This window comes from Magnolia sinica, chromosome 1, assembly GCF_029962835.1.
Source record: "Magnolia sinica isolate HGM2019 chromosome 1, MsV1, whole genome shotgun sequence".
Lineage (NCBI taxonomy): Eukaryota > Viridiplantae > Streptophyta > Magnoliopsida > Magnoliales > Magnoliaceae > Magnolia > Magnolia sinica.
Genome location: NC_080573.1, coordinates 93,099,206 through 93,114,574, shown reverse-complemented (window position 1 = coordinate 93,114,574; position 15,369 = coordinate 93,099,206). Strand labels below are relative to the sequence as shown.

Sequence of the window (15,369 nt, the reverse complement as noted above, 5' to 3'; positions counted from 1 at the left end):
AAGCTAGGCTTTGTCCATCTGAGCAGTTCGCTGTGGGGAGAACTGGTACTCTTCGTGAAGAAGGATGGCTCGTTGAGGCTTTGCGTAGATCACTGCGAGCTCAACAAGGTCACGATCTAGAACAAGTACCCGCTCTCGAGGATCGATGATTTGTTTGATCAGTTGTAGGAGGTGCAGTTCTTTTCGAAGATAGACTTGCAGTCCGGTTATCATCAGGTTCGGGTCCGAGATGAGAAAATCCCGAAGACAGCCTTTAGGTCATGTCCTTCAGACTGACCAATGCGCCCGCAGTATTCGTGCAGTTGATGAACGAGGTCTTCTGTCCGTATCTCAACCAGTTTGTTGTGGTGTTCATTGATGACATTCTGATATATTGGAGGACCCGTGAGGAGCATGAGCGGCATCTGGAGATTACCTTGTAAACTGTAAGACCCGTGTCCTAGACTGTATCGTTCCGTAGACTTTCGCGGTCCTTCCGGTCGAATTCCGGCGACCCGCGATCTGTTATTAGCATATACGCGCGATCTTGAGTTGTGTCCAGTATATCTGAGTTGGCTCGAGTTAAAACTTGTACCGTCATGACTGCATTGTCGCCGCGGTTCCAACGTCGCGTCTCGTGCGTCAATGCAACGCTTGGATCACTAGTTGTGGCCCACGCATTGTAATGACTATTGACTGCACGTTGCGGGACCCACCTATTGCAATGACATAATTTTCTAAGCTATCATGGGGTGATGTGCTAAGTAATCATTCCCTCACCTTTTCCCAAAAGTCAACATCTACCCTTACCTAGGTATTAATGATGGCCTTACACCATTATGACAAGCCATAATAACCTCTCTCTCTCTTATCTCTCTCTCCCTCTCTCTTTCTTCCTTATTCTCCAACCTTTGCAAGAGCCATGGACGTCCCAACCCATCTCCATGGCTAGCCCTCTTTCACCTTAGATCCCCTTCAATCCTACCATTAGAAGCCCATCTCCACTGTTGAAAAGGATCCTAGAAGGCTTGAGGACCCGAAAGATTGAAGAATGAGTCGATCTAGAGGTGAGTGCTTCTCTCTTTTTACCATTTTTGTGTGGTGTGTGGCCCACTCGGATGGACCCCACCTTGATGTATGTCTTATCTAAACCGTCCAAATCATGTGGACCCTATCTTATGGTGGTCGAAAAACACAAGTATCAGATTGATTCAAATCAGGTCTGCCACGTCCATGTGGGACCCACCTTGATAAGGTATATGCCACACCGTCTGTCAATGGTGGTGGCTAATAGTGTTGTGTTAACTGACAGTGGGGTGTAGCTAACTGAGAAGTGAGAACTGACGGTGGAGTGTGTCCCACCCAGCCATTCTTTTTTTCTTTCTTTTAAATATAATATAATAAATATATTATATGTATATTATACCATCAGGTGGGCCACGTACATGTGGGACCCACCATGATGTTGTGTGGCATCCAAACTGTCCAGCGTCTAAGGACGCTGGATGTGGCCCCATAATGAAGTGTGAACAACTTGGTGTGGCTAACATTGATGTGTGGACTGCTCGTGCAGGTCCCACCTTAATGCAAGGATCAAATCCACGCCGTCCATCCAATTTCTCAGCTCATTTTAGGCATTAAGCCGAAAAATGAAGCTAATCCGAATCACTGGTGGGCCATACCACAAATGCTAAGGGGTTGAGCTACCCACGTCATTCCTCACTTTTTGCATGGGAGGTTTGGAGTGAGTTTTCACTCATGGGACCCACATTGATGTATTTCTTAGATCCACACCATACGTCCATTTTCTGGCACATTTTAGCCGTGGAGCCTAAAAATCTACTCGATCCAACCATCATGAAGACCACACCATAACCGATGGTGGTAGTGGGAGCACCCCTCACGTCAACCATGCGGACGTGGGTGGGGGCATCCCAACCATGGGCCCCATCTTGATGTATTTGTTCAATCCATGCCATCCACCACCTTCCCCGTGTAGTTTTAGGGTATGAGTCGAAAAATGAGACAAATCATAGTTCTTAGTGGACCGCACCGAGGGAAACAAAGTCCTACTATTGGAACCTTCTAATGCCTACTGTTGTGTGTATAAGTGGTGGAACTATCCATCATTAGACTCCTTTGGTCCAAAGAGAGCTGGTTGATATAATAGACGGTTTGGATTATCCACTAGTGGGCCCATATAGTAGAATAAAATAAAAAAATAAAGGAAGAAAGAGAAAAAGAAGAAAAGAAAAGTAGTCCCTGGACTTTATTGTCCAGTGACGGTGAGGGTGGAAACTTATTGGGTTGCCACCACACGTGGACCCCACCATGATGAATTTGTTTAATCCACACCGTCCACCATCTCCTCATAATTTTAGGCCATGTGCCAAATTTTGAGGCAAATATGAGTCTCGAGTGGGCCCTACTAAGGGTATTAATGCCCATCTGTTGAAACACTCTAGGGCCCTCTTTGGAGCCCCTTGTCGTCCAAACCAGTCCTAATCAGAGTCTATTTGACCTCATTTGAGGTGGCCAGGATAGTGAACGAATTAGATTATCACTTGGGGTGGCCCACACAGCAGGAAGCAGCGATGTTGAATGTCTACCATTGAAACCCTTTTCTAGGTCCAGAAGTTTTGGATCATTATGATATTTGTTTTTCCTCTTCAATCTGGGTCCGTGGGACCCATCCACGCCGTCTACCCATTCACATGGGCCACACCATAATGCACGTGAGGTGTCCACTGTCCTTGGACGATGGGACCCACCCCACGTGTGGAGCCATGCTGATGTATGTGTCTGTCCAGGCCGTGCAGGGCCTAAACGCTGCATAGATATTAAAAATATATATATATATATATATATATATATATATATATATCATACTTATATATTTATAAAATGTTGTGGTGGGCCCTATGTTGGGACCCACCTCTGCTTTTAAAACAGGCAGCAAAGCTGCACGTGTGGCAACTATGAAGCTGCTCCTTTAACGCTAGTGAGCTCTGCAGGTCCCACGCGATGTACGTGTACATCCATGCCATTCTGATGGTGGGACCCGCCCCAGATGTATGTGCTTCATCCACACTGTCCGTTGTTTGGACAGTGGGGCCCACCATGATGTATGTGTTGCATCCAAACTATCCAACCATTTTGAAAGCTCATCTTAAGACTTGAGACTAAAAATGAGACAGATCTAGGATCAGGTGGACCACGTTACAGGAAATAATGGGTTTGAATGTCCACCATTAAACCCTTGGACTTCAAAGTTTGGACCAATATGATATTTATTTTCCCTCTCAATCCAGGCCTTTATGACCTTATGATTAGGTTGGTTGGAAAATAAACTGTATAGTGGGCTCTGTGATTTGTTTAACAGTGGAAATTATTATCTCAATTGCTATTTGTGGTATGGTCCAAATGATCCTTCATTATGATCTTTTCTTTGGGACTTGATGAGGCCCACATTGATTTATTTGTGGCCCGTCCGTTGAGCCCCACCTTGACACATGAGGCCCATGTGATTAGGCCCATCTTGATTTATTTGTGGACGTCCATGAGGCCCGCCTTGATGTATTTACGACCCATCCATGAGGCCAATGTGCAGGGCCCACCTATGATGTATATTAGGGCCAATGTGCAGGGCCCACCTGTGATGTATATTAGGCCTGATGTGTTGTATACGAGGCCCATGTAATGCGGCCCACTTGATGCTTGTATGGCCCATGTGGTGTATTTGAGGGCCAATGAGCAGGGCCCACCTGTTATGTATTTGTGGCCTTTGTCGAGGCCCAATATGATGTTTTTATGGCCCACATTGATATATTTATGGCCCATCCCTGAGGCCCACATTGATATATAGTGCGGCCCCTTTGATGTATATGGTAGTGTGGGCCCATTTGATGTATATGAGATCCAAGTATTACGACCCATTGTGATGTATGTGAGGCCTATATGACGAGGCCCGATGTGATGTAATCATGACCCATGTGCCGAGATCCACATGATATATATGTTTGATCCGAACAGCCTAATCTGATTTATATAAGGCCCATATGATGAGGCCCATCATGATGTATTTTCAGCCCATTTGGTGAGGCCCAAGTGATGTATATGTAGCCCTTGTATGAGGCCCGTGGATGCGACCCACCTGTTGTGTATTAGGCCCTTGTGTGAGGCCATGGGCTTACGATACATTTGGCTCTATGTGGGCCACTCCTTGGGAACAATGATGGTTAAATGGCCACATTGTTGGGCAATGATGGTTTAATGTCCACATTGTGACCTTCCCTTAGGCCTTGATCGGCCGATTGTCGAGGCCGATTATCGATCGATTCCGACTGTCGAGGCCGAGTATCGAGGCCAATTCCGAGTGTCAATTTTGATTGTCAAGGCCGAGGCCGATTGTCGAGACCTATATGATGTATATGCGACCCATAATTGGGGCCCATGATGTATTCGTGGCCTATGGGCAAGGCCCATTGTGATATGCCCATGATGCATGACCCATTTGATGTATTCGAGACCCATGTGTAGGGCCCACATGTCATGTATTTAAGGCCCATGAGCAGGGCCCACCTATTGTGTATATGTGGTCTTTGGGTAAGGCCCACTGTGTTGTATATTAGGCCTTTATGTGAGGTCATGGGCACATTATATGTTAGGCTCTACGTGTGTCATTCCTTAGGGGCAATGTTGGTTAAATGTCTATATTGTCGAGGTTAATCGTTATTGATACCGATTATGAGTATGTGACTGCATAGCATCATGGTACATGCCCATACGCATCATTTGCATGTTTGTTATGAGATGTGATTGACCATTGCATATGTCATTGGGCAGGATGATATGAGACTCCCTGATAGGCGAAGGTTATCTCACATGAGCGCACTGTATGCGCAGGATTGATGCATGACTGGATTGTATGACTCATGCATCTTGCATTGTGTTATGATTACTGTACGCCCTAGCGACATCAGGGCCATGGCCTTCACAGGCATATCGTGGATAGCAAAATGGGACACCAAAAATGTTTGGTTTTAGCATACGGGTGCCATAGATGTCCATGGGTGAAAATCCCTAAACCTCCGTGGCCAGGAGACGCCCCAACGTCGAGACCGAGTGGATATATATATGAGCGCATGAGGGCCGTATACTAGTAGGCCGCGTCTCCCACTATGTCGTGGTCGGTTGGGAGGGGGTGTGACCTTACCCACCTGAGTGAGGGGGTAATCTCTAGGTTGAGTTTGACCAACTTAAGGAATGGGTCCGCTATCGACGAGCCGGGCCCGATATTGGCAGGTGGATAGTGAGGTCTCTTCCACTTACCTAGTTGTGCGCTCGGATAGGGGCGGCAAGCTGGAGTAGCGTGTAATAGACCCCAGTGATGATCCCAGAGATGAACTGTACTGATATGTGGATTTAGTGAGCAGGAGTTGCATACTCATTAATGCATTCATTCATTCACTATCCACTCGAGTTGGTGGTGCGTAACTATTTGTTACGTGTGCCTTCGCAATGGCCAGGATTTCGGTTGGGGTGCGTGACTAACCTGAGATCAAGAGTTTACCACATGGAGTCTGACTATCCAAATTTAGGTATGGGACTGGTTTGGATAGAAGTCCCTTGTAATGGACCCTATAGCCTATGATACTACGTACTATCATCCTGACTTCACACTCCAGTATGGTCATTCCATTCGCACCACATATTGCATAACATCCGCGACATACGACATTTTGGGTTATTGTGTCTCTGCATTTATATGGCCTAGGTATGGCTGACGCTATTTGTGTTACTCATCAGGAATGTATGTTGTATTGCATCTGATATTTGGCTATCTATGATTCATCATTTGCATAGTTGTTTTACATTGTATATTCTGACATTGATTGACTTATGGACTTGTCCGTATGTTCGCTTACTCTGTTATCGTATGATTTATGATCTTGTCAATATTCCATTTACTATGATAATTCATGCTCTTGTCAGTATTTCTGCTTATTTCGACATTATACAATTTATGGATTACCAGTACTTTCGATATTCTGTGATTTATGGCATTGTGATATTTTATTTAAATCAACCTGATTTAAATGATTTTAAACTCGCAAGTATACGAATCATTTATAGATATGGTACGTATTACGAGATCGTTCCCACGAGGACTGGTCGTCACAATTCAAAATTAAAGACTCTTCTTAACTAATCCAACAAATATTTGTGATAGTAATTAAGTAAACTAATAAAAATCAATGAAAAAATAACCAAGAATAATGAGGAAAATTCAATCAAGGAGAAGACTAGGACTTTCGAATCCACCCCTAATTATCATAAACCTTGTTTTACCTGTTGATTCACCCTAATCCATATTGATATCAAAATAAATAAAGCGCACTCTATGTCCTTGGTCGGGCACACAGAATGTATAATTCCTTAAAGCATATGGATCACATCTTTCCATCCATGGTCAGGCATAAAGAGATGTAGATTCCTCTTTCTTCCTCTATAGGAACCTGTTCATGGTCAGACACAAGCACCTAGAATAGTAATCCAAACAACGTCCATAACTAGACTTTGGTTGAGCTCTTAGAATGGAGAAGTACAGGACTTCCAATTAAGCACACTAGAGAAGAAAACACATCAATTAAATCAAAACGAAATCAACACATAACAAGGGTTATTCAAGTTAGGGGCTTCATCTCAGCCCTAGCTAAGAAATTTAGCTACTCATGGAATCAAGTAGGAAGACGGAAAAATAATATTTATAAAAGAAAAACTCCATCCTCTCTTCCCTCTTGCTTTCTCTCTTTTGCTTTCTTCAAGCTCTCCCTGGATCTGCCCTGGATCTGTCAGCCACCCTCTCTCTCTCTCTCTCTCTCTCTCTCTCTCTCTCTCTCTCTCTGTTCTCAGATCCACGTCCAGCCACACACTCCTATCTTCTCTCTTTCTTTCTTCTCTCCAAAACGAACTTCTTCCTTGGATTCCTCTCAAACTCTCGATCCTTTTCTCCCTCTCTTTTTTAAACGAGCCTTCTTTCCTCTTTCTTATAGCAATGTAGGCGGTGGAGAGACGTGCTGGCATGTGTACAAAGAGTCGGTGGAGAGTTCTTTACGCAGCAGCGTGCGTAACTTCTTTACGCAACCAAGTTTCAGACGCAAAAACCACACATCTTTCCTTGCTCAGTTACCAAATAAATATCGTCCCTTAGGACGTTTTCGAGTCGTCTACATGATGGACGTATCAGATCTTTAATCTGATCAAGTATTGTGGGCCACAACTGCCCGAAAAAGTGCTGTGATGCTGGTGGGACCCATTCTCCCATTATTTTTGGAAATCCAATCTGTCCATTAGATAGAGGACGAGATTTCTGTCAGGAATACACAATTTTTACCTCCTTTTGATGAGGCCCACCCGTTGTCTTTCTCTGCCGTTTAGCTTGCTGTTGAACACATATATTTTTATAAGCGTTCTCTTTTGGAATTCCGTCACCTACAATTTGGCAATAGAGATGCTGGGATTCTGGTGGACGGCTTGGATTGTCCATTTGGGCAATGTATGGGACCGCTGTAACGGCAGTTGCCGTTTTCGCTGAAGACAGTCGGTCAAACCGGCTTTTACGGATTTGAATGGTCTGGTGCGGCGCGGCTACACATGTCCTCAATACACACGCCACACATGCAGGGTCCACTACGATGCTGTAGAGAAATCCAATCCATCCATCCTGTTTCTCATCTTATTTAAACCGTCTGGGTCAATTTTGAAGTATATCCAGATTGTAAGCGGGCCTAAAATTGGAGATTAATGGGCTGATCTGTCCGTTGGCCCACTTCTCGAGATATCCAATGGTTTAAATTTAATATGTACGGTTTATTTATGGCCTTCAGGCCATGTATGAAGTTTCGAGTCAATTGGATGGCGGAAACCATGTGATCTTGCATTCTGGACCATTTTCAGGCCTTTTTAACATGAACGGCTTGATTTTCTCGGATCCCTGGCATGTAAATTCTTCAGTCTTAGTTCTCTGGAGTGCGTCCCTTGCTCTGGTGACTTCGGAGTGTCAAATCCATGCTTGTAGTACTCTTTTTCCATCAACGCTCCTGATTTCATCCTGCAACAAAAATATAATTAAAATACTCCATTAAACATTATTATATACGTAAAATCAGGTACTAATTGGGGTCTGATATGTAATATTCGACCCTCATCACAACCCCCAACCCGCATTTTGCTAGTCCCGAGCAAAACATGCGAAAAATAATTTTAGAAATACACAACAATTTCTGTAAACCTGAGTGACTTGTGAATAAATCGTGCGGGAATTCTAAGATTCATGAATGGTGCACAGAATTTTTTTTTTTTCTGGAATCAAGCTCACGATAAACTTCATAATCAATTTCAAAATATTAATCCATTAATTAGAATATTCTAAACATTGAGTTCCATGAGTGTATAGTGTAATCTCGGCTTACTATCATTAAGAGATCCAATTGTCAATTTCATGATATCATTAGTAATTAACAACAGAATGCATGACAACTGAAACCAACACTTGCCTTACAGATTAACTTTTCATTCTACTAGCCTTTGCTTTTCTTTATGAATAGTAACGCCAAGGAGGGGAATCAAGTCCTCACCTATAGGGAGCAAACCTATGGCGAAAACTTGTCGCCTAACTTTTTCAAATGACAACCATAGGGTATCGAATCTACACCTATGGGGAGCAAACCTATGGTGAAGATTATATGACTTACGCTTTCTCTCAATTCTTAGTTATAGACCGAAGCTAAAAATTTCAGGCTGGTTCCTTTCATGCTTAGTGATTACCAAGTTAATCATTTAATGTTGAAACGGAACCTTAATGTGCAACCGAGATGTGATATGTGAGATCATGACTCAATCAATGTTTAAAAGTTCTAATTATGGGTTAACAATTCAAACTTAACTGTGAAATCTAACGGATGGCTGAATCCAAGAGTTATAAATTACCGACATTCTGTACCTTACGATGTTAAAATCACCCTTATCCTTCACAATCACTTCAAATGCATAAGAAATTCCAGAAAATTTTTTCACAATTTGTGCTCAAGACCAAGAAAATACTGATGAGGTAATCTAATCGCCCACCCCCAACCTAAAATCTACATTGTCCTCAATGTAAAAGAAATAAGCATACAATGCACATGGGACAATGAAAATAAAAGAGGAGTGATGGACAAATAGTACATGTATGAAAGAATCTAGAGGCTTTCCAAAAAATATCCATGTAAGAGCGAGTCAGCATAAGAGAGAAATCAACAAAAGTAAAATGATAAAAATGCAAAAAGAAAATCCTACCTATACCACTTTCGCAGGTGCTCTCGATTGCATTTAGCATATGCAACAAGCCGTTTAAACCCCTAGGTTGCCCCTTGTGAACGAGTTGTAGTCTCGTGAGGGTTTGCAGTAATGGTACCCACAAACATTGAATTGACCAGGAAAATAAAATGGAATGAAAAGATGGGTTGCCTCCCAGGAGCGATAAGTTTAACGTCTTCAGCCAGACAAGAATGGACCATGAACTAATCAATCTTGATACCCTGGGTCTGCCAAATAAATTTCCTCTACATCTTTATTCACCAAATCATCTAAATATGGTTTCAGCCGTTGACCATTTACTTTGAAGATATTCCCGTCTGTTAAATTTTGAATCTCAACTGCTCCATGAGGAAATAGTTTTACTACTCGATAAGGACCATACCATCGCGAACGTAGTTTTCCAGGAAAGAGGCGGAGCCTGGAATTGTACAATAATACCTTCTGGTTCGGTTCAAATGTCTTGCGAAGAATTGCTTTGTCATGGAAGATTTTTGTCTGCTCTTTATAAATTTTTGCATTCTCATATGCCTCATTTCGAATTTCCTCTAACTCATTGAGTTGAAGTTTACGGTGTGATCCGGCCTTGTGCAAATCAAAATTAAAAGTTTTGATGGCCCAATAAGCATGATGTTCTAATTCCACAGGTAAGTGACAGGCTTTCCCAAATACAAGCCTGTACGGAGACATTCCAATCGGAATTTTGAAAGCCGTACGATATGCCCAAAAGCATCATTCAACCGTTGCGACCAATCCTTACGATCGGGGCGAACCGTTTTCTCTAAAATTTGTTTAATCTCCCGATTTGACACCTCAACTTGATCACTTGTTTGTGGATGATATGGCACTGTAACTTTATGAGTGATGGAATATTTCTTCATTAAAGATTCAAACGGTTTGTTGCAAAAATGAGTACCCCCATCACTTATAATTGCTCGAGGAGTGCCAAAACGAGAAAAGATATTTTCTTTTAAGAAACGGACCACAACTCTGTGATCATTCGTTTTACATGGCACTGCTTCAATCCACTTAGAGACATAGTCAACGGCCACAAGGATATACACATAACCAAATGACGGGAGAAATGGGCCCATGAAGTCAATACCCGAAACATCAAATATTTCAATAATGAGAATATTGGTAAGTGGCATCATGTTCCTGTGGGAAATATTACCTGTACGTTGGCATTTATCACATGTTGAACAAAAGGCATGGGTGTCTCGAAACAGTGTAGGCCAATAAAATCCACTTTGTAAGACTTTCGCAGCTGTTTTCTTTGAACCAAAATGACCACCACAGGCATGATCATGACAAAAGGAGATTATACTATGAAACTCACTCTCAGGCACACATCTCCTAATAATCTGATCAGGACAAATTTTGAATAAGTATGGGTCATCCCAAAAGAAATGTTTAACCTCAGCAAGAAATTTGGATTTATCTTGTTTAGTCCAATGAGAAGGAAGTTGACCTGTAACAAGATAGTTTACAATGTCCGCGTACCAAGGTAATTGAGAAATAGTTAGAAGTTGTTCATCAGGGAAAGACTCATACATTGGCAAAGGATCCACTATGGACTCTAAGACAAGTCTAGACAAATGGTCGGCTACCACATTTTTGGAACCCTTTTTATCCTGAATTTCAATATCGAATTCTTGTAGCAAGAGAATCCACCGAATCAATCGAGGTTTAGCATCTTTTTTAGAAAGAAGATATTTCAATGCTGCATGATCTGAGAATACTATAACCTTTGATCCTATGAGATACGACCTGAATTTGTCTAGAGCAAATACCACCGCCAATAATTCTTTTTTAGTGGTAGAGTAGTTGAGCTGTGCATCATTTAGAGTCCTACTAGCATAATAAATGACATGAGGCATTTTGTTCAATCTTTGTCCTAGGACGGCTCCAACAGCATAATCCGAAGCATCACACATAAGCTCAAAAGGTAAACTCCAATCAGGTGGTTGGATGATTGGAGCAGAAGTCAGTAAATGCTTCAACTTATCAAAAGCTTGCCGACACTCATCATTAAGGACAAAAGCAACATCTTTAGCTAGTAAATTGCATAAGGGTCGAGAAATTTTGCTAAAATCCTTAATGAATCTCCTGTAGAATCCCGCATGCCCTAAGAATGATCTAATCTCCTTAACCGTTCTGGGTGGAGGAAGACTAGAAATTAAATCAATCTTGGCTTTATCAACTTCAATGCCTTTACTTGAAATAACATGCCCGAGTACAATCCCTTTTTGAACCATAAAATGACACTTTTCCCAATTCAATACTAGGTTCGTTTTTTCACATCTTTCCAAGACAAGAGATAGATGGTATAAACATTCATCAAATGAAGAGCCAAAAACTGAAAAATCATCCATGAAAATCTCAAGGAAACGTTCAACCATGTCTGAAAAAATACTCATCATGCATCGCTAGAAGGTCGTAGGCGCATTACACAACCCAAATGGCATACGCCGATAGGCATATGTACCAAAAGGACATGTAAATGTGGTTTTCTCTTGATCCTCGGGAGCAATGAGACTCTGATTATACCCGGAATAACCATCCAGGAAACAATAATAGTTGTGCCCTGCCAATCTCTCAAGCATCTGATCTATGAAAGGAAGAGGAAAGTGATCCTTCCTTGTGACCAGGTTCAGTTTACGGTAATCAATACAAACTCGCCAACCCGTAGTCATGCGCGTTGGTACTAACTCATTATCCTCATTCCTTTTCACCGTAATCCCAGACTTTTTAGGAACAACTTGAACTGGACTGACCCATGTGCTATCTGAAATGGGGTAAATGATACCAACATCTAACAATTTTAGCACCTCAGCCCGAACGACCTCTTTCATGTTAGGGTTAAGCCTCCTTTGCATTTCACGCGATGTTTTCGCGTTCTCTTCAAGATGAATACGATGCATACACACCGAGGGGCTTATTTCCTTTATGTCCGCTATTGTCCACCCAATAGCTGCCTTATGTTCTCTAAGAACATTAAGCAACTTACCCTCCTGTTCTTTATCAAGGTTAGCAGCTATGATGACAGGCAGGGTTTCAGAAGGTCCTAAAAATGCATACTTGAGAGTTTCAGGTAATTGTTTAAGGTCGACTTTGGGTGGTTTCTCAATAGACGGGACCAGTTTAGACTCAGATGGTGGAAGAGGTTCCACTCTCGCTTTCCATTTTGTTGTATTCATTTCTGGATTAGAGTCAAGCAATGCATTGACTTCTTGGATGGAACTTTCTATGTCAAAATCTCTGCCAAAATGTGCTAAACAAGTCTCAAGAGCGTCATCGGAAGATTCAAGGAAAGAGTCATGCACTAGACTCTCAAACATGTTCACTTCAAATATATCATCCGAGTCTGACATTTGTTGTCCAGCATTAAAAACATTGAGTTTAATCTTCATGTTACCAAAAGATAGCTTCATAACTCCGTTCCTGCAATTTATGATTGCATTAGATGTGGCCAAGAATGGACGTCCTAAGATAACCGGGATTTGACTTGTAGGATTCTGGACAGGCTGAGTATCTAGAACGATGAAATCCACTGGAAAATAAAACTTGTCAACCTGGATTAGCACATCCTCAACAACACCACGGGGCACCTTGACAGATCTATCAGCTAGTTGGAGTGTTATTTTAGTTGGTTTTAGCTCACCAAGTCCTAGCTGCTCATAGACCGAATATGGTAACAAATTAACACTGGCCCCTAAATCAAGCAACGCTTTCTGAACCTTATGCTCTCCTATGACACAAGAAATGGTAGGAGCTCCTGGATCCCTAAATTTAGGAGGAGTGTTGTTTTGAATCATGGAGCTGAGTTGCTCTGCAAGGAAGACCTTCTTATGAACATTCATCTTACGCTTTTGAGTGCATAAATCTTTAAGAAACTTAGTGTAAGCAGGAACTTGCTTGATAGCATCAAGCAACGGAATGTTGATTTGCACTTGCTTAAACATGTCCAATATCTCATTAAAGTTGTTTCCTTTCTTAACCGGTGCCAGACGTTGAGGAAAAGGTGCTTTAGGCACATAAGATGGCACATGAGTGGTTCCTGGAGAGTCAGAGTGTGTTGGACTTTGGATGCACTAGTATGTCTCTCCATTTCATTTTGATCTTCCGCATTGGACTTTGATTCTTCCCTAGGCATCTCTACTTTGTTCTCGATCTGTTTACCGGACCTAAGGGTAATGATTGATTTGGCTTGCTCATGATATTGTTCTTGGTTCGAATTAGAGCCAATCACATACTGTCCTTTTGGATTTACCACAGGTTGACTAGGGAACTTGCCCTTCTCTCTCTCACTCAATGTGACAGCAAGTTGACCCAACTGTACTTCCAGCTTGGTAATGGATTGCGCATTTGCATGTAAACTCTGCTGGTTAGCTAGTAAGGTATGTTGGGTGTCTTTTTGAAATTGAAGTGAACTCTGCATAAAAAGATTGAGTGTGTCCTCAAGAGATGGTTTCCTAGATTGTGGAGGCACTTGTTGATACTGTGAGAACTGCTGAGGTTGTTGACTGCCAACTTGGGAGTAAGGTTGCACAGGAGGATTTCCAGATGGTCCTCCTTGTTGTGGTCCTTTTGCCCAAGAGAAATTTGGATGTCTAGCCCACCCTGGGTTGTAGGTGTCTGAGTAAGGATCATTCCCAGGTCTCCGAAAGGTGTTCATAGCATGTACTTGTTCAGGGAGAAATTCTGGAAATGCTGAACTAGATGGACAAGACGGCGTAGGATGGGCGGGACTAGAACATATGGCACATGACTCGACTTGAGTTGTTTGTGGAGGTCCATTGTTTAACATTAAAGCATCCACTTTCTTTGTCAGGCTATCAATTTTGGCATAAAGATCTGGCATGACTCCTACCTCATATATACCACCTTTCTTCTGTGGTTGGGGACTCCTTTCACCTCTATTTGAGTAGTCCCATTGCTGAAAATTTTCACACAAGGTTTCAAAGAAATTCCACGCTTCAACATCACTTTTGGTCATGAATGACCCTCCACTGGGGGCGTCAACCATGCGACGGTTTTGGGGTGTCAGACCGTCATAAAAGTATTGAACCTGTTGCCACTTTTCAAAACCATGGTGTGGACATTTAAGAAGTAAGTCCTTCTATCTTTCCCAACATTCATGAAAGTGCTCACCCTCTTTTTGTGTGAAATTCGTAATTTCTCTACGGAGAGCATTAGTTTTGTGAACCGGGAAGAACTTGTTTAAGAACTTCTTAGACAGTTGGTCCCATGTAGTGATAGATCCAACTCCTAGAGAATTTAACGATGCTTTCGCTTTATCCTTCAAAGAAAAAGGAAAAAGGCGCAAACGGATCGAATCGTCTGAAAAGTTTTAGAACTTAAAGGTGGAGCAAATGTCTAAGAATTCTTTCACATGATGATATGGATCCTCCTTATCTGAACCCTAAAAGGAGGGCAACAATTGTATGACCCCAGGTTTAAGTTCAAAGTGTGCTGCCATGGTGGCAGGCAACACTATACATGAAGGCGCATTGAATTGGACAGGAGCTGAATAATCTCTAAGAGCTTTAGTTCCATTATCTTCCGCCATTTCAAATAGGATGTTTCTAAATCTTCTACGAAAGGTTCTTTCTATTTCAGGATCAAAAGGTGCTAGTTCTATGTTCAGAGATCTACGTCCTAGCATAAACTATGTTATCAATATAAGAAAGAAAACTAAACTAAGATGCAACCTAAGATGAATAAGACTAAAAGAAAAAGTTATGAATTCCTAAAAACAAGAGAAAGCTATGTAAACGAGAATTGGAAGGAAGAACCCGGAAAAAGGAGATGATGAATGTCTGAAGATTTGAGAGCTCTTCCTTTTGAAGACAATGTTATTTAACAGCTTCCTTCCTCAATTCCTGTAAACAAAAAGAAAACAAAAATAAATTAAATTTCCTAAAATAATGCTAGAAAAAATCCTAAGCAACGGTTAATTTTTAAAAAAGAAAGTTTCTAATTTTAGAAATAAAAGCTAAGTTAGTTTCTAAAAAGGGAAAAAAAAATTTC

General features: G+C 41.9%; 1 non-coding gene across 1 annotated transcript; it reads left to right on the top strand.

The window, feature by feature from the left end:
• Window positions 1-14,423: 14,423 nt before the first annotated feature.
• LOC131221852 (small nucleolar RNA R71) lies at window positions 14,424-14,530 on the top strand. Its single transcript, XR_009159623.1, has one exon. It is a non-coding gene; the product is annotated as a small nucleolar RNA R71 (small nucleolar RNA).
• Window positions 14,531-15,369: the final 839 nt, after the last annotated feature.